Source organism: Chelonoidis abingdonii, chromosome 10 (genome assembly GCF_003597395.2).
Source record: "Chelonoidis abingdonii isolate Lonesome George chromosome 10, CheloAbing_2.0, whole genome shotgun sequence".
Lineage (NCBI taxonomy): Eukaryota > Metazoa > Chordata > Testudines > Testudinidae > Chelonoidis > Chelonoidis abingdonii.
Window position 1 is genome coordinate 43,338,049 of NC_133778.1, and position 23,370 is coordinate 43,361,418.

The following is a 23,370-nucleotide window of genomic DNA, read 5'->3' on the forward strand; positions in this document are numbered from 1 at the left end:
CGTTCCTAGATGCATCCTAAAAGCTTACCAGAGGCACCCGACCAGGTTTGCACGCCAAAGGCGCCTGGGTCCTCTGCCGCGCGCTCGCGCGGGCGATCGGCAGAGCGCCCTGGTCGTGGCTTGCCACCCCAAGCAGCGTTTGGCATGTCTGTGGGCCTGGGGTAGCGGCGGCCCTAGGAGTTACTGATCTCACCCAGAAGGAATTAGCCAGGCCTGGAATTTTCGATATCTCTCGTCAAGAGAGATGCTAGAGGGTCGCACGGGTATCCTGACACATTATCAGTATGGATTATTGGATGGGATAGGCTTCCTGTCTTGATTTCTCTAGACTGGATTTCACGATATAGAAGAGAAGGCCTGCTTGCCAGTGCTCTCAAAATGTATTGAGCGCCTTAGGGTTGAACCTTCCATACACAGTCAATAGGACTGATACGCTTAGAAGCACTTTTCTTCTTGTCTAGTTGGTTCTTGTGAGAACTCTCACAGTATGATTGGAAACGGACGTTCAGTGCCATGAGGTCATACTTGCGTGCGTCAGCTACTGTCCTCTCTTATGGCAGACAAGGGTGTTTATACTGTCATTGGATCCGACTGTAATGACCATTTCCCCTTATTAACTCCATCCTGTTATATAATAGGTCCTCAAAAGAGTATGTTCGCTCAACCCCTCTCCTCCTTATGGAGATTATTTAATCCACACAATGTTATTATTGCCTACTACCATGACTCGTTCGGCGCTCATCAGTGAAGAAACTAATTTTATTTACCATAATAATTGGTTCCCACAGTATAAACTCGCCGCCACGCTCTCCATATGCTGGTGCTTACACGTGTCACCCCAATGAGATTCTTTCTTGGTACTCTACGTGATTCCTCATAGATGGTCTAAAGCTCAAAAACAATAGAAACTATGCACAGTGTATCTTCGCAACATCTCTCTTGCCTAGGTATCGACAGCTCTTTTAAGGGTATCAGTAATATAAGCTTACTTCTTTGATAAGGTGTGTCTCCTACGAGTCGCAAGTCTCTCATCAATATATTCGCTAATAATCTATATAATAACACCCGCTCCTACTTACTTCATAGCGCGTGTACCTCTATGATCATTTAACTGGTCATGTCACGTGTTCAGGCTTGCTGTGGTATCCAACTCATAGATATTCGAATAATCTCCTCTGGGACCTCTCCAAGTTCTCACTATATCTTTCTCTCGTGTAGATAATGTTCGCTCTCTCTAGGTGGTTGCCGTTTGTACCCAGAATCGTAGGAGACACAAATTACTTCAGTTGCTGGGTGCGTCTAAAAAACCAGTCGCTTGTGTTATGTTTCAGTTAGAGTGGCTAGAAAATAGAGCTTCTGTATGTTGGCCACTGCATGCACCTTTTATAGGCATGTACACCGTGTTGTCTCTAAAAGCGTTAGTTGACGGACACACATGGTGGCAAAATGCTAATGCGAGGCATACGACCAGAATCCACATATATTTCGAGAAGTAGTTGACTGCTAGGCAGAAGGTATGCTAAAGCCCAGGTTCACGCGGACTTCTGCAGCTATGGCGGACGGAATACCATGCACGTATTTTGCACATCGCCCCTAGACACTGGCTGGCCCCAACCTCTGACGTGATGGGTATGGCTTTAATAGACGTTAGTGTCTCGTTATTAGGGCCAGTCTACCTCGAGTCATGTCCTCAATCAGCCCTGCGTCTCATGTGGCAATCTAGGGGGAAGCATATACTGACCTCTTCCTGCGCCGATGGCCTATCGCAGACAACTCAAGAGTGTGTGCAGCACGGCTTAAGTTTGGCATGCAAGCAAATGCGTGACTAGGGGTCCGCGCTGCCGCATCTTGGATCCCTGGATATATAGGGACATAGGACTTAGCCGTTGGCATAGACAAATCACAATGACTAAGGATATCTATAGCATCGCTCGCTTAATTATAAAAATGTGTGCGCGCAAGAGATCAATGTATCCAACAGACCGTAACTAAGAGACCCGGAAGAGCACTGAAACAGTGGCTAATTAGATTCAAGCGACCTTTGAAAGTCGGATTATGTTGGTTAGGTTCATTTCTCTCTATTTGACAAAACTCTGAAGTCGCTCTCGGCTCTCCAATCAAACCATACTGATTGAGTATGTTTTGTTTCATAATTTGAATGTGCCAATAACCTCTGTAATTGAATCTTTCGCCTCACTAGTATTGATGTTTTTACAAATAAATCTTCCCTGTCTTGTGTGTATCTGTCTAGCCATTTATCTTTAGAAAATCGCGCTCCGGAAATAGACGAGTAAGCGGGTCCAGAAATACACTGGTGAGAGGAGGAGTGCCTCTATATATTAAAATGTACACACCTTGACAAGGTGAGCTCGAAAATACATTCGGTGATCAGGGACTATTGCGTAGGTCGAATTGTTTGGGAGTGTTCATGACTGTGTACGCGGCTATATTAAAGGTTATATAACAAGTTTCGTTTATGGTGCTGTGTTTTGGATGCTCCTCTATAAGCTAGGTCGTCCCAACTTTTTCGTACTCGGGTCTTCTATGCGCCAGGCGGTCCACGTCGACCAAGGGACTCGCAATGCGTGGGCATGGATCGAGACCTTTTCTATCCTGCTCCAACAACATAACAAATAAGCTAATTCCCAGCACCAAATATATTTCGAGGTGCAGCGGTGTTATAGGGCAAGGTCCGTCTGATCGTCCAGATATCGTGTCCACGTATGGTATTATGGTCGGGAACAATAACCCACCGTGGCGGGCACAGGGACTTCTCCTCCGAAGGCTCTCGTCCTGCGCGACTGCAGATTATTTGCGACGAGCCATATTCCTGGGTTCATGTATGTCCATAGCGACTTGCAACCAGGCTACTACGGAGGGACCAGGATCGTATCGGAGCTGTCCCGAGTCTTTGACGGCCCAACTGTGTTGGAGGTAAGCAGTGCGTAATCATTGGATTGAACAGTGGTTGCATAGGATATATGGTGTCCTACTCTTTCGGTGAGTTGGAAGACTGTACAATTATTGTGCGGTCAACTACTCCTATGAAATGTGTTGCGCATAAATTCTGTATAGGCAAGGTACTTAGAAGCATATAAAATAAAAGGCCTTAGTCTTATCTTGAGTGCAATTCAATGCAGACATAGTAATATCGATCTTTATAAGAGTAGGGCTTGCGATTTTGGGGCTCTATATTCATCAGAAAAGGATCTAGGAAGTTTGAAATTTTAATGGAGAACTGGCATTCGCCTAATTGCTGGGTTATTATGCGTAAAGTGATCTCGATTGGTTTGAACAGCACTTCTCTGATTCTGAGTATGTATCCGAAAAGTTCTCAAAAATACCGGTCTCTTGCACTTTACGTTCTTTCAATGAGCGCTGGATTACTCTAAATGAGTTGATATGACGCGTTTCTCCTGAAAGAATGTGAATGGTCTATTTGTGTTCTTCTGGTTTGATGTGTATGGTATTTCAGCTAAGAGAAATAATAATTAGTGTTCTTCGCGCACTAGGCCTGCTCCTCAGTCGTTCTGTATATTTCAACGTATTATCCTGTGTGGCATCCCTTGTATAGGCAAATGACCATGAGCCGTACCCCATATCAAATATTAATGATAGATTATGAGGTTCTTTCTCTTATTTATAAGACAAAGTAACCATGAGGAATGCAATATCGCTCACAGATGAGTGCAGAGATGGACACACCCGGTATGATAGTGTAGCGCACAAGCAAACTGTAGCCGTGCGGATAATATGCTGTGTATGAAAAAGTGTAGAAGGTATGAGAAAAGGATGGTGTCATGATGTGAGCTCTTAGGTATATGAGCAACAGAAATCTTGAAAATATGAAGAATAGGAGCTCACTCTTTTATGCAAGATATAATGATGTACTGCTAGTAAATCGACTTAATTTGATGTGACTTCTACATGATACTGATGTAGAAGATGCTTGTCACAGAGCTGGGTGCCATGAGCGTTCCCAGGGGACGAGTGGCTACGATAACCCTTTATTCTCACCCTGACTCCCTTCGTTTGAACCAAGCAGTATGAGATGTACTGATTTCTCCGTGTCTTGTGTCCTCGATACTATCGCTTATCTCGTGAGCTTTGTAGGTCGTTCGTGTGAGAGAGATCTTCCTGTGCTCATCGTCAGAGCCTGGGCATTCCCGTGCTGAGTCCAGGGATCTGGGTACTCTCTCTCGTCTGATCTTACTCTGCTCAGTTGACAAAAGAAGGGCTTGTCTCCTGCTTATCCCATCTCTAGTCGTTCATAGCTATAGACAGTTCAGCTTCCTTTATGTAGCTCCTCTCTGCTCCTCTCCGAATCTCGCCTCGCTATGCAAATTTTCATTGTTGTTATATATTCAAAGCTCGCGTACAGTTTCTACAACCGAGTATGATGTTAAGATGCATGACTTCAGTGTTCCTTATATTTCTCATCGCTGAGAGTCGCCGTTATTTATTCTATGTGTAGGTGTCATAGCAACGAATCTGTCACTGTGGATAGTTACAGTATAGGATCTCTGTTGCCGACGACCTTGTAGCGTATCGTGTTCGACTATCCTGGCTAGCTCTGACTTATGTGGGTCTCCCTTTACTTATGGTGCTGCCCTTGGGAGTATAACTGCCACTTCTCCTCATCAGCGTTTCTTTTATGGTCCTCTCTCTCGATGTTTTATCCCATGGGACTACTGTGACCCTAGTACAGCTTCCTGGCACCACCATGGCTCACTCACATATTGTGCAGGGGTGCCTCGATTCTGTGAAGAGAATACTGTTTATACTACGTGTAGTATATGCTGCTCTTCTTGCTGTCTACTCCCTTTCCCTGCTTTACACAGCACTGTGGAGAGCTGATCTTGAAGGTGTCGACTTATAGCCGAGATGATCCCTACTCCTAAGTTTCTATGTCTCAATCTGTGTCTGCTCGCTATTGGTGTCCTAAGAGTCTAAAGCATCTGAGAGCAGTGTCAGTGATCTCTCTGCACTCGGTAGCTTTGTTGCAATCGCCCCTTCTGAAACTCAGATAGAGTTGTTTTAGCTACCTTGGGGACATTTGCACTAGCAGGATCCAACGTATCGCATTGTGTTTATGGGAGGTATAGAGATCTCTGCCCACTGGTGGTGCTCATTGTTATCAACAAGGTGGGAGTGTTTTGAGGTAATTCTCGATTAATCGCTCTCCTCTTGCCGTGCCCTCACAACCTGCAGTCTCAAGGTGTGTCGTGGACTAATCGCCTATATTGCTAGTGTTAGTTCGTCTCTGGATTATAGAAAGCCTCTCTCCTATATCTGTCGTGTCACTCTCTCTGTCGATAAGGTGCTTACTGTACAGTTATGATGTACAGTGACACGATTTTCATCACACATTACATTCTTTTTTGTTTTCTTCGCCGACTTCTCTCCTCCTCTCTCACCGCTGTGTCCGTTTCATAAGTCTTAACATCTAGTTTGAGTGTCCGCTATACTCAGTTGTGAATCCTCAAGCCAAGATACTTTCTCAATAAAGCTCAACAATCAATACCACCGTGTTGTGACACGATGTGTGAGTAACAATACTCCATTTTTTCCTCTTGATGTACTATCACGCATTTACCTCCTCCCTTTCTGTCTCACTCCTGCTCTAAGTTTGCTATCTTTCAGTGGATGCAAGCGATGGTACTCCTTTCACCACAGAATCATCAATACTATGCGTGTATTTCCCTACCAGGCGCATTCTCAAGTTGATGCACGAATGTTCTTGTCATAGCCTCTAGTGTATTAGGCTTTCGCCGTTCATATCCTCGTCCGTTATCGTGTGACCAACTTCTCTCATATTCCTCTATAAAATATATAAACTGGCATCTAAGATTATTATATCTAAGCTTATGAGCACATCTTGTGAGCCATACATTTATTTATTAGCGCGTGTACCCTACTCTTTCTTTAGGGCAATTTCTCAGTCCACACTCCTTGTGTTTTCGTGCTCACATATCTCCAGTGTCTTTCTCTCGTCTCCCTCTACTATACCTTGGCTTTTGCGTGTACACCTATCTGTACTTCCCTATCTTTTAATTTTAGTCTCTCATCTATATCGGTGTAGCCTGTCTCACTTGAACTAGAGCTAATACAACAATTCTGGAATGCAAAGACACCCAGTGATTTAGCCACGATCTCTGGATACCACTAATTATGAGATCGATACAATCTAGTAGGATCTTTTTGCCTCTCGTTCCTCGAAGTTGAACGCCATCTCTGCCTAGCAGTCCTCCTCAAACGTTGATTCTGGGATGCATTACAGGGGTGTGTGTAAAATACCTAATGAATCATACAAATCGTCAGCACGCATTGATCATTCTTCCACTCTAACACTTCTGCGCTGTTAGCCTCAAACTGATTAAGATGTTTCAAGTGGGAGAGAAAGGACTGTTAGCTTGTGAACAGACTCATCTACATGTGGGACTATAGATGCTGTGCAGAATCTTGATTGATATCTAGGTTAGATATTTGCTTGCCGCCAAAGCAACAATTACCGTGGTTTCTACTTTAGGCAATGCAAACCTACAGCATGCTGATTTAACCAATTGTATCAGTAAAGGGTGTGGCTAAGAAATGAACTGTATTCTCTATGGAGGCAGGGACTTATTTATCGTCAGTTTGACAGAGCCAAGGTAAAATGGAGGTCCTGATTTCATGGAAGCTTCATAGGGCCTGACCTAGGCGCGTATGCAATACAAATCATAAACAACTAATCATTTAGATTGGAAGCTCTTTGAGGCAGGAACTGTACTTGGTAACATTTGCTACAGCGCTCGAGGAGTCATTCATATTAGTTGGGCTCGTAACAGCTGCTAAGGTTGTAGTACTCGATGAAGGATACACAGATTAAATTATCAAAGCATACGTTAGTATTGGCCCGTGAAATCTAAAGATGAAAACGTGCTCTTCTATCGAGAGAATGGCGTGCATTTGGCGATCGCATTCACGATGTCCTCTCGGTACTCTAGAATTGAATCAGAACAAATACTATAACTAGGCGCTGAAAACTTTAGTGGACAGAGTTCAGAATTTAGATAGTTATACCGTACGTTAGTTAAATATCCATAATCATTCTTGCTCATCCGCAGAGTTTGTGTGCTTTGACAAGCATATGTTTCGACACTAACAAGTATATCGACTATTATGGTCAGATAGGTTATAGTACTTGTGCGCGTAGTAGATACTTCTCCGATCTCTTCTTCCGTGGGCATTAGTTGTACATATAGATGACTGATATACTGATAATATAAGTAAGATGTATAGTTCTAGGTTAGAGGGATGGCAAGTTCCGTAGTGTATTTTTTCGGTCTCTGTGAAATCTGAGGGCGAGCGTTGGTGTGCAGCTTGTCAGCTCTGCTCCCTCGTATACATGAACCTTTTCCGTCATTAAGAGAGTCCTTCCTTTACCAGATAGATCTTCAGTTATTTGTGACATCACATGTAATAGATGCTACTTAGAATTATATCATGATACTCATTACAGTTGAGTGTGCCTTAGTTCTTACGTTCTCTGGACGCAATTGTGCGCAAATTCTCTCTTCAAACCTTAGTACCATCCTTTATTATATATTGTTGAACAACATTTAGTATTTTATATCTTCTTCTATGGTATGTATTGCAAGAAGATTGGATGATAATTCCTCGCTTACTCTCCTGAACAAATGCATCATTGATGAGAGATAGGGCCTCGTGTTTCGACATAGAGACAACATAAGAGATTTCGATCTTCGGAATATTTGAGATGTTCACAGAGTTTCGCGCGCGCATACAGAACTCATAGGGGTGGCTGGCTTATTTGATTCTCTTTCTGGGCACTCTAGTGACCAAGGGTGATGTCCTCAGACTCTTTGACAAGTGCATGCAAACCAGCCGTCGCTTGGGTTCTGTGTGTGTTTTCTCGCAAAAGCTACGTAGTGTCGCGCTCGTCGTGCTTCCTGAGCTCGCTCTGTCAGAAGTTGTTGAATCCAGACTTCTGCTTCAGGGCTATCATTTCGGAAATAGAGGGATACCGTATCTACTCTTAGGGCTTCGGGACGGTACCATGGTGAGGTTAGTGTGTGCTCGGCTCGGGCTGCGGGTCCGTGTGTGCCGCTCTGTCTACAGCTTCTGGCAGACCTCCTGTGGCTCTCTCCCGTTTTCTCGCTTCTTGCAGGGCAGACGAGCTAGAATCTCTCCCTGGTCCGTGGACCCATGCGCTGCCCCAGTACCCTGTAGTTCCTGGCTCCTGCTCTGGTGATGGAGTGAATCTCCTGGCATTGCCCTGACTGAGGTGATGCCTCTAGGCGCTGTACTGGCTACTCGCAAAAGTACAGCTACGCTACAAACATAACATGTCGTGGTGTGTGTGAACTTTCCCAAGGTTATTTTATATAGAGACTCTTCGAGAGATGTATATACTAGATTTTTATATGACATTATGCGTTCCACTGCGTGTCTTGTCGACTACCTAGTCGGCGTCTGTGGGACCATCTCAATACTCAGGGCATTTCGAACTCATATGTGGCTCACATGGTCTCTTCATGTTGACCGTCTCCTCTGTTTAATATATATGCTCCCTCTGGGACATGTTATACTAATTCCTGCTTTACCTGTTTGCTTTCTCAGAGTGGTGGAGTGCATGATACAATCTATAGTCCGAATCTTTCCAGTATCTTGCCACCTAGATTGTAGCTTCCACATAACTCGCATCTGCAATGTGTCCATCCTATCCCTCCTGCTATTTTCGAGGAGCAGCAATAGCCGAGATTGTGTCTTGTAACACTAGCGATGTCGTGTTGTTATAGGAGGTGGAAGTGAATAGCTAGCTCGCTGAGATCCACAGCTTGTGTCGTCAGCCTAGTAAAGACTCTTACTCGATGAACCAGATATGCCTTGTGACATTAGAACCAGAAGGCTCTGTCACATATACTTCTAGAATATGCAATAAATCATATTCTGGCGCTTTCTAATCGTCCAGTGTTAGAGTTCAATCAAGAGGCGCGATAGAAATTGAGGAGTGACCGAGCGTGGTGTCTAGATGAAGGGTTACATCCAGTGATGACTGTCCCGGATTGCTGCCCCTATTGCCAAGGCCTCGGCCACGAGTGGTAGAGAACTCGTCTCTCCTACGCCTGCGATACTCTCCGCCATCAATACTCTGCCATTTCTTCAATGACGCGCGACAATCGTTGATATTTGAGTTGCCGGTGATCCACGTCCACCTGAATCCGTGTGGGACCACCGAGTCGTAAGATGATCGCGAGGGGGCGCGATGCGTGCGCACTGCGCCTGTGAGTGGGGTGGTGCGAGAGATGGACACTTCGTGATAGTGGCCTTGGATGTGATGTCGCGTCGACTGTCAGAGCGGGATAAATCGCTACCCGCGACCTATATAGTACTCTTCTTACGTGAAGAGAGATTGATCCCCATCCGGAGACGTATGTTTCCATTACATGGCCATCTCATGGAAGAGAAAGGCCTAAAGCATTGATCGACTCGAGCACAGCACATACTCCCAATGTATCAAGCGATCACTTGGTGAAAGTGGGGAGGCAAGAGCGTAGCGCAAGATTCCCGCTTATATAGAGGTAAGTTGAGTCGTTTCTGGTATATCTATCTAGTGATTGGAAATGTGTTTTCTACGGAGTGAGAGGGCACGGATATCGGTACTAGGGCTGTGCTGCATGCAGTGTCGCTATTGATGGTAATAGACTTCCACATTTCGATATGGTTCGTCTTATCGTCATTCTTCATCAATCGCTATTGCCAGTGGAAATAATATTCTGTAGGTTTCTCACTTGTGTGCAAAGAATGGTGTAAAAATATCTCTTAGCAAAGAGTATCGCCTAGAGGTAGTCGTGTGGCTCGACTGCTTGTCAGATTTGCTGTGCAGAAGGTTTTTAATCTCGGTAAAGAGCTCCTGTGGTGCGTGATAGTCGCCAAGATCAATGAGCTTAAATCGCAGTGATACGCGACCACTAAGTGTGCTGCGGAGTGTGTTGGTGAAAGCGGGCACGCAGATTGGCTCCGCCACGGCAAGCTTAGTCACTACGGGCCAGCCGTGCAGAGAGGTTCGGCATTGCTAGACTAGTATAGAACACTCAGTTCGCTCGTTATCTCGCCAGGGTGCCTCGCGAGCTCTCATTGAGTATTCTTCTTCTCCAGGTTGATGAACGTCACTCGAAATATTGCGCTGGTGTTGATTCACTAGTGGCTCCTGCAGCTGTCATATCACACCTCGACTTTCGAAGAAACCTCTGCGTACATGATATTCCACTGTAATGTCTAAGGTCATATTCAAGGTCTTTGTTTAAACTGTCCCATCTATTTCGGGAGCTCCTCATGTAATGCGCTTTTTAAATGAGTGCGCGGTCATCTCTTTGCATATTGTGGATAAGAGCTCTATGTTTCTCTAACAATAACGTCGCAGTACTAGTTCTAGAACTCAGCGGGGATTTTAAGTGGTTACCAGTGGCTTTCAATTACATACCTCTTCTAGATAGAAGAGTGATAACACTGGCGTGACCTGCTGAGGTGGGTAAACTGTTGCCTAGTTGTGTACTGACAGCTTATCGGCAACTAAGGAGCGCGCTTGTGTAGCATTCGTCGCGATAAGACAGCATATTCATTTAGAATTTTCCGCTTATGGAGCTCCCACATCACTGAAGGTAAGTGGATGCGAGCTCTGCGCAATAGCAAAAGTCATAGTGGCTGAGATAAGCAGGTTTGATCCTCTGCCTTAGAAAAGTAGAAATCACATGCGCAGGACTAGTTTGGAGACGATGGTGAGTAAGCAAATCCACCATGAGATATCAGATAGCACGGTATGAGAAAAGCCAATAGCAGCCTGAATAAGTGCATTCCATGCGCGGCATCATAAGTGGTCTCGCTTATACATGGCTCGCTCGCAGTTAGGTGACAGATCTGCCACCTTGTGGGTGTCATCGCGCCTCCGATACCACGGCGATTGCTCTCCACGAAGGTCGTATTCGACGTGTGATGATTGCCTCCGTTCTATTGCCTCCTGAGCTCATCCAATACCCAGCTTCCAGATATGGCCAAGTGTTAATCTACCACGTTGGTCATATCTCAGTTGTACTGACTCTTCAAACATGTACTGTATTCACAAATCAGCGCATGTTGCACTCCGCTATACCTCGGTTACTCCACTCTGCTATAGACCTCTCGCCCAGATCACCCCTCGTCGTCAGTATAGAGCAATCGACTGTTAATAGCAGCCGTCTATTTGCGCAGTCTCTAGCTTCGCAGACACGTGAATAAGATATATCTCACATAATCCTAGTGACTTTGTCTTTCCCTACTCTTCTATCCCCCCCTGGCTCGCTTTAAGTGTCCCATGGGATGATGGATCTATAGTCAGAATAGAAATAGATAAACTAGTGCTCCTCTCACTATCTCTACTTCACATCGACTATTTGTGGTTTGAAATAGCTCCTCATTTTGCTCTAATTCCTCTCTCCTCATCCTGTCATGGATTGCTAGTGTATATACCATATTGTAGCTCGAGATATGACACGGAAGGCATCTCTGTATTTTCTGCTCGCTCTCATGTGTGGGAGGCCATGGATTTATCCCACTACTCTTACACTATGTACTTACTTTCTGTGGGAATACCTCTAGTATACCTGCATGCGCTATCACTCCTGCTGACAAGGTCCCCATCCTTATCTGGTTGTGTGTTTCAGTGGACCTCTCTCACACTTCCTCGCGCTTCAAAAGAGACACTCTTTCTGTTTTCATGACTCACTCTCGCACGCGTCTCTTAGTTGTTGTGTCCTTCGGTCTTCTTTAGTGATCCTCATAGACCATCCTGAGCTTTCTGTGCTTGATTCTCTCAGATTCCTATCCTTCCCAGGACAGTTATTTTACCTCGCGATAGTGTGCCGCATTCAACATGCCGGCATCGATTTCATTATCCTCTATCGCTCACACTTTTGTGATATTAGATGCAGGTGTGTTCCTCACCCTAGTGGTGCGCGCTTATCACTTCGGGCAGGTGCCGAATGCTGACTTTTCTCCTCAAGTTCTAGTGTTGCCCTATTTCACCATAATTCTCCTGAGATACTGCCAGCAGCCCTTTTATTATAAATGGTTCTGGTGGCTGCCGAATGAAGTTGACCATTTCTTTTTGGGATTTGGGGCCAAAGCCACACTTCCACTCACTCCTTGTCTGCGTGAGCAGTACACGGATACTAGTGGAGCCGTATAGAACTTGAACAGGCCTTGCTCCATCTGTGTCACAGTCATTCCTCTCCTGTGGTGATACGCGTTACGTAATCTCGACGACCTCTGCCGCCCATTTCTATTTATACTGGAGTGGGGCATCCTGTCTGTTGGTGATGGTTCTCTCACGCGTGCTCAATCCGAGATGTCCTCTTATACCACATACTCCCCTTGCTGGTGATGCTCTCAACGTTCTCTGGTGTGGTACCCCTATTCCCTCGCCTTGGCAGCTTCTGAATAGGCCCGCTAGTTCGAATGAAGTAGTCGCACCATGCATCTTTCTCAGGTGTGCAGCCTGTGTTAATGTCCATAATTGAAATGCCCACTCTCCTGGTGGAATCCCCCATAGCAGCTGGAGGAACCTCTAGAAGCAATATACCCGGCTTGGTATTCTAAGCTGTATATCTACGGGATGCTAGCTTCGGATGGTGCTAGATAATAGGAATATGCATCCCAGGGTCTATTCGCCTCTCTACTACACTTTTGGGAAACCATTTGTGCAAGCTATCGCAGAGTGAGTCGGATAGCCCGTCTTCCGCCAGCTCACGGTTTTGCTTAGCAGGTACTGCCGTATTTATTGTGCGCTCTCTGTAACGTTCATCAAACGATGCGCCAACGTGGATCGCCACTTTCCCTCCCAAATGTTTGCTCCAAAACCCCCGATCCGTTAGCTGTCTGGAGTTGCCAGCTTCCAGATTGCAATAGCCACCTGCTTCTCCACCGGCAGGGCAGCTCTCAATCTCGTGTCCCTGCGCTGCAGGGTGGGGGCGAGCTCCTCATACAGTTCCATAAAAGTGACTTTTCTCATCCGAAAGTTCTGCAGCCACTGCTTGTCATCCCAGACTTCCATGACAATGTGATCCCACCACTCAGTGCTTGTTTCCTGAGCCCAAAAGCGGCATTCCACAGTGCTGAGCATTTCCGTGAATGCCACAAGCAATGTCGTGTCGTACGCGTCAGGCGACTCGCTATCATCGTTGGACTCCTCATCACTTTGGAGCTTAACGAATAGCTCAACTGCCAAACGTGATGTGCTGGCGAGACTCGTCAGCATATTCCTCAGCAGTTTGGGCTCCAAATCCCACAGAAATTGTGCTGCACAGAAACCGCTGGGAGAGTCACAATGGCGCCAAATGTGGACGGGACTGCTGGGATGTGAAGCAATGCATCACGGGGCGTTGGGACAGGAAGCAGAATGACCTGCACCCTTCTGTCCCCTTCCCACAACCCACGGCGCCAAAATGGGAAGAGGTGCTCTGTGGGATAGCTGCCCATAATGCACCACTCCCAACAGCACTGCAAATGTAGCTGTCAGTGTGGCAATGCATCACGGGGCGTTGGGACAGGAAGCAGAATGACCTGCACCCTTCTGTCCCCTTCCCACAACCCACGGCGCCAAAATGGGACGAGGTGCTCTGTGGGATAGCTGCCCATAATGCACCACTCCCACCAGCACTGCGCTGGTAGCTGTCAGTGTGGCCATACTCCAGCGCTTTCCCTACACAGCTGTATGAAGACAGCTGTAACTCCCAGCGCTGCAGACCTACAAGTGTAGCCAAGCCCTTAGAGCAGGACTGAGGAGGTAAGGGAGCGTACTAGGGATCTAATACAGGGGCAGAAAGAGAGTATCACAATAGATAGTTAAAACCTATCCTCCTTATCTGCCATCCACCATATTCACATAAAAGGCAATTGCCCTAGGCAGCAATATATTATGGGCAGCAAAATGTTCATTATAGTGCCCACCAGGATTCAGTATAATTAAAAGCTTTTCCTACTGCTCCTGACTCTACAGTTCCCTCTCACACTGAGCTGCCTTACCACTTCAGACAGAATACACAACAAGAAGCTCTGTCAGTCCTAACTAGATCTCGTCCAGACCTTTCAAGGATTTTTAAAAACAATTGGTATTGCTGGTAGGGCCACCACTGTGGGGAGCATCCCCTCCTGTAAGAAATCAGTTTCACTGGAGTTTTTCACTAGATGTCCCACTCCATGATTGGCAGCAAACAGGCCAGGCTATACGCAAAGCAGGTGGTGCTAAGAAGTTTCTCGAATGAAACAAAAATGGAGGAACTGACTGTGCCCAAGAGGCAAGAATGAGATTAAGAGAAAGAAAGAGACATCACCAAATGACACACACTCAGAAAGGGCTAGGAGGCGGGGGAAGAGGAGACACACAAAACGTGAGAAAAAAGGAATTAGTAGGAATAATACAAACAAACGATGATTTAAAAAAATACAGGAAAAAGCAAACAAAAGCTAGAAAAAACATTAGTGTAAACAATGGCCAGTTCAGAAGGAAAGAAAACACCTTGGAAAAAATCCCACAGTGATGTACATTTTGAGTGTAATTTTGAGCTGTGATGAGGGTATATTTTCCAGAGTGCCACAGGAAGCAAAAACCCTTGTTAGCCTTGGTACTTTCCGTGCTCCTTGGTCAGGCTGAAAAGTTAAATTCGGGAGGGGGGGAGAAAATCCACACAGCTCATATTTAAGGTATAAGGAATTTCCAGATATTATATTGTTTTCTTTACAAAAATAATGTCCTTTATAGTCATCTTGAAGGCTTTGTGAAGTTATTTCTGTAGTAGACTGGAAAAAAAGAAGGTGGTACAGTACATAATGAAAACAACAGCTATAGTAGCTAGTCTTTTTGTAATAGTGATATTTTTCCAGGCACAAAACCCAACATAAACAGCCAAAGCAAAACCATGTAAACGTTAAGTAGCTATACAGGAATAGCTAAAAACCACACAAATATGAATGAGATGCATATAGGTTATCAAATAAAGGAGAACAACAGAAAAACTATCATAAAGAGGGCTCCTGGTTTTCAGTTAAAATGAAAAAGACCACAAACTCAGCAGCCATTTCAAGATGTAATGTAGTCAAGGGCCAGCACTTCTGACCAAAGAGGTCATGAAGCATACCAGGTTTGAATAGTGTAGACAGCGAGAGCTCAGCAGAGTGACTTCCAGACCAGATATCTTCAAAAGTAGAGGGCCTCTTTGGGAAAGAGGAAGTTAGAGAGGTTTCAAGTGTCACGGAAATACCTCTCTGAAATCTAACAAACTGAAAATGAAAATATTTAATAGTGCCTGTCACTGGAAATTGTTGAAACGCATGCAGGTCTGAAATCAGAGCTGAGGTTTTGCACACAACTTTATACGAAGAATACCAAATTGTCAGTCTTGTGTTTTCAAGGATGTAGAGTTCTAGTGAAGGTACAATTATCCTCTGAATTGTATCATATAAGAAGCTGAATGTCCTCCAGACTTAGAGAAATAATGAAAACTGTGTATCTGAGGATTTATACGGACATATTTTTTTAAATGTTGAAATTTCATAGCTGAGCAGCTTTTGCCAGATACAGTAGCCACTCAGTCCTGGAGTAAAATTAATCAGATTCCACCTGTGACTCACTCTCTTAAACAGCTATGCTGAGGAGAACCCAGATACTGGGTAACAAATCTGAGTTAAAAAAAAAAAATCAGCTACCTGGGATTTTCAGAACTGGGAGCAAGTGAAAACATTCAAGATATGTTTAATATATCTACATATAGGATTTCTCTCCTGTCATCTTATATGTTCATTTCACCCCACAACCAGCGTATTAATTTTCTGCTCACCTAACCACACCCCTTGTCTTTGAATCATTTATGAATGACATGATCTACATGTATCTACTATATCTTGTATACCACTGTGGTTCTGTTGCTGACATTACTAACATCATCCATCTTATCTTCTTATTTTGCACAATGAGATGCGCCCTTTGAAAACAATATGCAGCTCTACCCAGTTTGAGATAGATTATCAGTGTGGTACATTTCAAATAACTCCCATTATTAACAGATATTGTACATGCAGCTCCATAGCAATTGTAGTAAAAAATTATAACTTTGTATATATTTTTTCCCTTCTCAAGGAGAATACTTACTTCTTTTTGGACTAGATATCTATGTTGTCTTGGCTATTGACAGCTCATACTATTCTGATTGATGGTCCTGTTGTTCATTACTTAAGAGACATTTTTAGACCCTTAAGTTCTGATTCTGCAGTCCTTTCCCCTGCAAAACTCCAACTTTAATAATTTTAGTTCTGGCTTAAAATATAATTCTCCAAACTGAGAAAAATCTTCCCAAGAAAAGCTAGCCATTTATATAGGTATTTTAATCAAGTCAGGAGCTATGAAACCAGTTTCATATGGAAACGGAGATTGCTTAACATGCTGAAAAGAGTGGTGATGCTGGACTTAATCAGCAGAGAATCAGAAAAGGATGTTTTCTAGTCCCCATTCTCAGGGTGCATATGATGGTACAATCACTGACTGCTGTAAGCAATTTCAAAGGAATTTCAAGCTGGCTACTGCTTTTCTATGTTGTAGACCCAAACCTATTACGATGGATATAGGTGATGTCAAGGGAAAGCCTTGCATTAGTGATTCCTGCTCCTAGGAATCTAGGCTCTAATGAACCACTCATATGAACATTTACTTCAGAACCAGTGAACAGGGAAATCTGATCTGTGAGAGTGCTGTTAGGATTCATTTTCCATCAGGAAATATTTTAATTAAATAGTAAAATAATTAATACTTCACCCTTCAGTAACATTCTCTACCAGAAGATCTCCCTGTCTGGGAAATACTGGGCCAACTTCTGCCCAGGGAGAAGGATGTGGTGGCAGACATCAGGCAACTTCCCCTCAACTCAGTGTGAGGTAGGGGAGCTGTACAAAGCCAGTACAGGTGTGGAAGGGGATAAGGCCAGGACAGCCCCAGGGAAAGGCTGATTTATTGTATCATTTCAGCAGCTTCTGGTGTCAGAGCTTCCACAGAGCCCCAGCTGTAACCTAAAACTGCTTCCACTCAGTGGGAACCCCAAGTGAGGGTGGCAGTGAAAATGACAAGGGTGAGTGGCTGGTGCAGAGAAAGTGTATTTTACACCTCATGGTGCCAACTCAATTGAATCTTAATTCATTTATTAAGTCTCTCAATACAAAATTTTATGCTATTGTCTACACCTCTTCATAACTCTGCCCAGCTCCTGTCATAAAATTAGATAAGGGTATGTGACCATGCACTCTTCAGTGTACAAGAAAAACAAGTAAGGTGCAAAATGTCCACAGAGTTTATTGAAGCAGTTTCTCTGTACCCCTCATTAGCAGGGTTTTCCTACCACAGTCTTGGCAAGGCCCCTCAGGCTTCTCCCAGGCATCTCAGCCTGAGCCAACAGTCCTTTTATAAACAAAGAAAGAAAAGCAGTCTGAAAACAAACTTCATATCCCTGGGCCTGCCCACCTTCCTCTGGTGGGGCTCTGGAAGTCTGCAATCTCTGCACAGGTCCTGTCCCTGTCCCTCAAGGACCAAAGGATAGGAGGTCTGTGCACCTTCGTGGTCAACCAGCAACTAAGCTGCCTTCCTTTCCTTTTAACTGCCCTTCTTTACCTGACAGAGAGTGCAAGTGTAGCAGGGCAGGGCTGAGTGGGTCCACAGTAGCTCATTAACCCTTGCTGGCTCAGTGTGGGGTTAGAACACCTCATGACAGGGTACATGATTATATCATTATAATTTACATTCAGCTGCCTCTGGCCCTGAAGGTTGTTGCCACAGCCAAGGATACCCAGATCGTAGCTTTGACTAGGCCTCCTCTTTCCCCAGCCATGCCCGAAGCAGAACCCCTATGCTGGGGGCAGCAGGGCCAGAGAATAGTAACCCACAGAAACCCTATGCAAAGTGTATTCCCCGTGGCTGGAACCACCAAGTTAGTGGCCCCTTTACACCAGTGAAGCTGCCCAAAAGGTAATGGTTTGCGATGATGAAATGAGCTCTCTCTATTTTGAGTTTCTATCTATAAAATAACTGTTATAATATCCTATGCTAAATGTCCTAATGAATGTATTAAAAACCGTTCTATAAGCTTTGGGGACTACACTAAAGAATTTCATAAAGATGTGATACTGGAGACCAAATGCACATAAATGCAGAAGTCAACTGGGTTTGTGTGTGTGAAATGAGTGCTATCTAGAATGCTATAGGATGATTCAATAAAACCTGTAGAAAGGAATGCATAGTCCTCTAAATATGCATTTTAAAAGAATTTCTACAGACTATATTAAATGTATTGGTTTCATCCCTATTCTATAGGATATATATGTAAGAGTACCTGTCTCTCAGGAGTGTTTTGAGATAGTGTTTGTATAGTTTGGAAATCCTTGTATAAGTGCAAAGCACTATTCTATAATCAATTGTTAGGCTCTGTGTTTGTTTATAAAGCACAATGATCACAAAACTAAACATACAAATAAATATAAGAGTGATTGTTTTGGGGCTTGAAGTACATTACTGAAGATTAGAACAAAATGCCCTTAAAAAAGAGACTCATTTATATTTAATTAAATATAATAGCAAATTTCTTAGTATTGTTCAAAGTGGAAAGAAAATGTTTCAGGAACTAACTAGGATTGGTATTGGCAGGGATATTCTATAGGGATGTTGCATCTGATCCGGTCTCTCCTTCATTAGTAAATTATAATCCAGTCTTCTAAACTTCACTCTGCTAAACAATACACTGGAGAAACTACTCTACCCCAAAATGAAATCAATGATGATATTTTAAAAAAAGCAATGGATATTAACTGAAGCAATATTAAATCTTCATATAAATGTTTCTATTTTAGAGCCCAATCCTATTACAAGGAATGTTACTATTGACTTCAACAGAAAGTAGAGGAGTGCTGTTGACTATGGGTGCTAGTACACAGAGAGAATCTTGGTGCTGTAAGTCAGAAGTTTCAGTGTAGCTCTGGTCAGTATGACCACAAGTCATTATATTTTGAATAGTTTTATTTCCCTATCACAAAACAAAGAGCCAAAACTGATATACAGTTTTAGTCCTGAGCCTGCAAACACTTAGGCCCATGCTTTTATGTGACTAATTCCATTGAAAGCAATAGGATAAATCATGTACAAACTTAAGCGTATGCCTAAGTGTTTCCAGATCAGGGACTTAGTTAGTAAATAGGTCAAAAGCTGAATGGGCATAGCCAATAAATTAACAAAAAGGGATAAGCACAACGGCGTAGCAGTAGAGTTGGCGCTTGAACTGCTGCTGCTCACGCTGTTCCTGTTCTAGGGATAAAAAGGAATTTATTTTCTAAAGATATAAAGTCAATACCTTTCACCAAATTAAAATGAAATAAAACTCTTCAAATCTTTAAAAACACAATGTATTTCTAACACATGAAAACTAAAGCAAAGTTATTTTTAAAAGGTATGTAATGTGTCAAATTTCTATTTGAAAAATGGATAATTCTTTACCAGTTCTCTTACTCCCCTTATACCATACCTGTGGACGATAGATACTTCAGTAGTAAAAGGTCTATAAGTAAGCAAAGTGCACACAGTACCAGAACTGAGAAAAATGTCTTGCTCAGATTTTAGGGCTATATTCACCACAGAATCTATATCAGCTTTCACCAGCACACAGCCTGACATAGGGTCCAAGCAGTGGGAACAGCTCCCCTCAGCAGCTTCTGTCTGTGGAGCAACTAAAGAACTCCAGGAGGAGTTCAATCTGCCCTCCTGATGCGAAAGGCAATAGCAGTAACACTGTCCTCTCTCTTTGGTTTAACTCCTCCCTGGAGTACAAGGTCTTTGCCGAAAAGGGAAGCATCTTAACACCTCTGTTGAAGCAGCTTTACTGAAGCAAGCTCCCTGGGGGATAATATACACACCGAATTAAGTTAATTTTGTAGATAACACTTGAAGATATTCATGGAGACAACCTAATTTTATAAAGTAGGCACGCACTTTCTCAGTGAGAGGTCATATGTGTTAGTTCTACTATAAATCAAAAGAAACATGAAAATTGGCATATTTAGCTCTGACACATCTGCTCAGCGTGGATGACACTTATTAAAATAAGTGTTCTGCTGATTGACATGACAAAGCCCTGACCCAAAATACTTATCCTTAATGTCACACAGCAACTATTTGCCACCAAAAAAAAAAAAAGACATTTCATTAGAGCCATCAGCTTGTCACTATTCTATAGAAAAGAAAATCAGAGTTTAGTATGGACCTCCTTCAGAAGAGTTCTATATATTGTGACTTGGTATTAGGAAGATCAGCTTTTTACATAGTTATACTGTATCACCAATATAATCTTTAGCTTCATCAGACACTCATTTCTTACACAAAACTCCTACTGACTTCTCTCTGAGTTTATGTGCATTAGGTTTCCAGTGTTACTTTTTTGTGTTACACTATTTGAATCCTTAAAATACACAAAGGTAGGAAATATTGTGAGGAGAGAGAGAGAGCTGTTTTCCTTCCAAGTTCAAGATTAGATGTTAAAAAAAATTCTCAGAGACTCGTATCTTTTATATAATAGCTGTCTCCAGAGTTGAATATTTCTTCCCCACAAAAGTGACTGAGTTATGTCAGTCCTCTAAAAATTGAGAAAAGTGTGTACAGTGGAAGGAATAGAAGTACAGAAGGATGCATAAACAGTATTCATATTCCACTGTATAAAACATTGGTTTGGTCAGGAGAGGAAAGAATGTGAAGTAGTTCCTTATGGGTTTTGTCTTTTTCTTGTAGAAAGAACATCAATACTGGCTTCCCAGCCCTGTTTGTCCCATCCAAACCACAATTGTAAGAATTAAGTACACCATTCTTTTTACTCGATTTTCTCGTTTGCATTGAGTTATATTCTTTAGTTAGGTAAAGGGCGTGATAGAAGACACTCTTCTAGAAGAAGCAGATTTTATTAATACCAAAACCAAAGTATATAAAAATGCTGTGAAACTGTGAAATCTGAAAGAATTAAATCTGGAGACAATGAGTTAAATGTCACTGTGTTTACCCCATAACCATAAAAACAGGGCTTGTCTATGCTGTGGTTAAGTCAATGTAACTTACGTTGCCCAGGGGTATGAAAAAACACTCCTCTGAGCAACATAACTTATATTGACTTAAAGCAGTGTGTACACTACACTATGTTGGCGGGAGATGCTCTCCCACTGACATAGCTTCCACATCTTTTTGAGGTGGAATAATGACACTGACGGGAGAGCACTCTCGTGTCAACATAATGTGTCTTCACCAGATACACATCAGTTCAGGTGCATGGATGCAGCTGCGCCAATGTAGCACGGTTGTGAAGGCAAGCCCTTACTTAACATAGGTTAACACAAATATTTTTCATTTGATCTTTGCCATCATCTCTCTGTGCCTTTTCTTGTTAGAATCCAAGTTCTACTCTTCCCTTGTGTGTGAAAAACTCCCATTAAAACTAATCAGTGTTACCTACACTGAATGGAGAAGAGACTCTCCCTCCCCCCCATGATTATGTAAAAAAGATTAGTCAATGGTTTAATCATATGTAGTTTCTCTCCTTTTTCTGAAGCCATCATTTACTGAAATGAAGTGCCTGAGTGAGAGAGCTCAATAATGAGTAAGGAATGCCTTTTGTCAGAGAATTTAAAATCTCTTTTGAAAATTAAAATGCATGTAAGTGTTAATATTCACTAGGCCGACAATTTTACATTTCTAACTGAAACGCACACAGTTTTTTCTGACATTGATCTCTCTCAGTAGTTTCAGAATTATAGTACCAAGATTTAGTAATGTAATTCTGGCAGAAAAGGAATAAATACTACATATGCAGAGCAATATTGGCTGGAATATTACAAAATGGCACAGATTGTTTTATGATGCACCTGTAGCCTGTAAGAAATTTAGGGGAAAGGGAAAACTACATTTTTGTGAGACTATGAAAGAAACAAAAGTGGTGAATATATAAAGAAAACAATATTCACTATTTAAGAACTAAAGACCAGATCCTGCTCCCTTGAAGTCAGTAGAAGTTTTGCCTTTTGACTTCAAAGGAAGCAGGATTAAAATTTTAGGTTCTGATCCAGACCCAGCTGAAGTCCCAGGGAATATTTCCACTGAGTTCAATGGACTTTGGATAAGGTCCTTAATAAGAAACCTTTTGGGAAATCAGGACTCTGTAATTATATTCTCCTCAGTATTGAATAGTTAGTCACTTTTGCAGATTTTTACCTTAGTTTACTTTTTATTTATTTGTAAGGCCCTTTGTTTTTGGTATTTACAAACTTCATCCAAAATATTCCTGAATTTAAAAAAAAATTCATTATTGGTTTTACCCACTTTCACCTGAATTTTGGCTTTTTTAGGCCCCACAGATTTTTCACAGGGGAAGCAGATGGGGCCACGCTGAATGGCAAGAGTCAGGAGGGGAGCAGAAGGCTACAGCCGAGTACTGCCCCTATGCCAGACAGAGCTCCTTCCTGACCCTGGATCTTCATCATGGCCCTGTCCACTTCTACGTAGGCCGTGTCCAACAGGGGAAGAGGATGGGGCTCTGTGCCCGGGACCATCAGCAGAGAAGCGTAAGGCCATTCCCTGTGAGTAATGGCCCTTGACAGAGCTCCCACTTGATACCACCCCCTCAGTGCTTAACAGCCTGATTGGGAGAGGGCTTTGTCTGGGAGAGAAGTGGATGGGGCTCTGTGCCCTGAGGAAGCGAGACAGGCACGGAGACAGGTTCTGGCAGCTGAGACCACCTTCTGCCAGACAGAGATCCTCCTGACCCTGGCTCTTAAGCCCAGCCCTGTCCACTTCCTTTGTGCAATAGGGGAGCAAGACCATCAGAGAGCTGGTTCCTGGCCAGGGGCTGCTCTAGATATTTTGCTGCCCCAAGCATGGCAGGCAAGTTGCCTTCAGCGGCAGACTGCAGGAGGTCCCCAGTCCAGCGGATTCAGCAGCAGCCTGCAGGAGGTCCACCGAAGCCGCGGGACCAGTGGACCCTCCGCAGGCTGCCGCCGAAGGCATCCTGCCTGTCGCCCTTGCGGCGAGCAGCCGAGCGCCCCCCGTGGCTTGCCACCCCAGGCTTGTGCTTGGCGTGCTGGGGCCTGGAGCTGCCCCTCGTCCTGGCAGCCAAAACCATCCAGCCACTATACTGTGAGTACCTCCCCGCCATGGCCACCAACCACTGTGAGTACTGAGGATCCTTTCCAGCTACCAGCCTTCATTTCCAGTTCTAACTCATTTTCACCCATAGCTTACATTTTCAAATAACTACTGGTAAATACCAAAGA

The 23,370-nt window shown here is 43.6% G+C and overlaps 1 protein-coding gene across 2 annotated transcripts in view; it reads right to left on the minus strand.

Moving 5' to 3' along the window:
* B3GALT1 (beta-1,3-galactosyltransferase 1) overlaps positions 1–23,370 on the minus strand; it is a 327,536-nt gene that overhangs the window by 282,967 nt on the left and 21,199 nt on the right. The window lies entirely within an intron of this gene.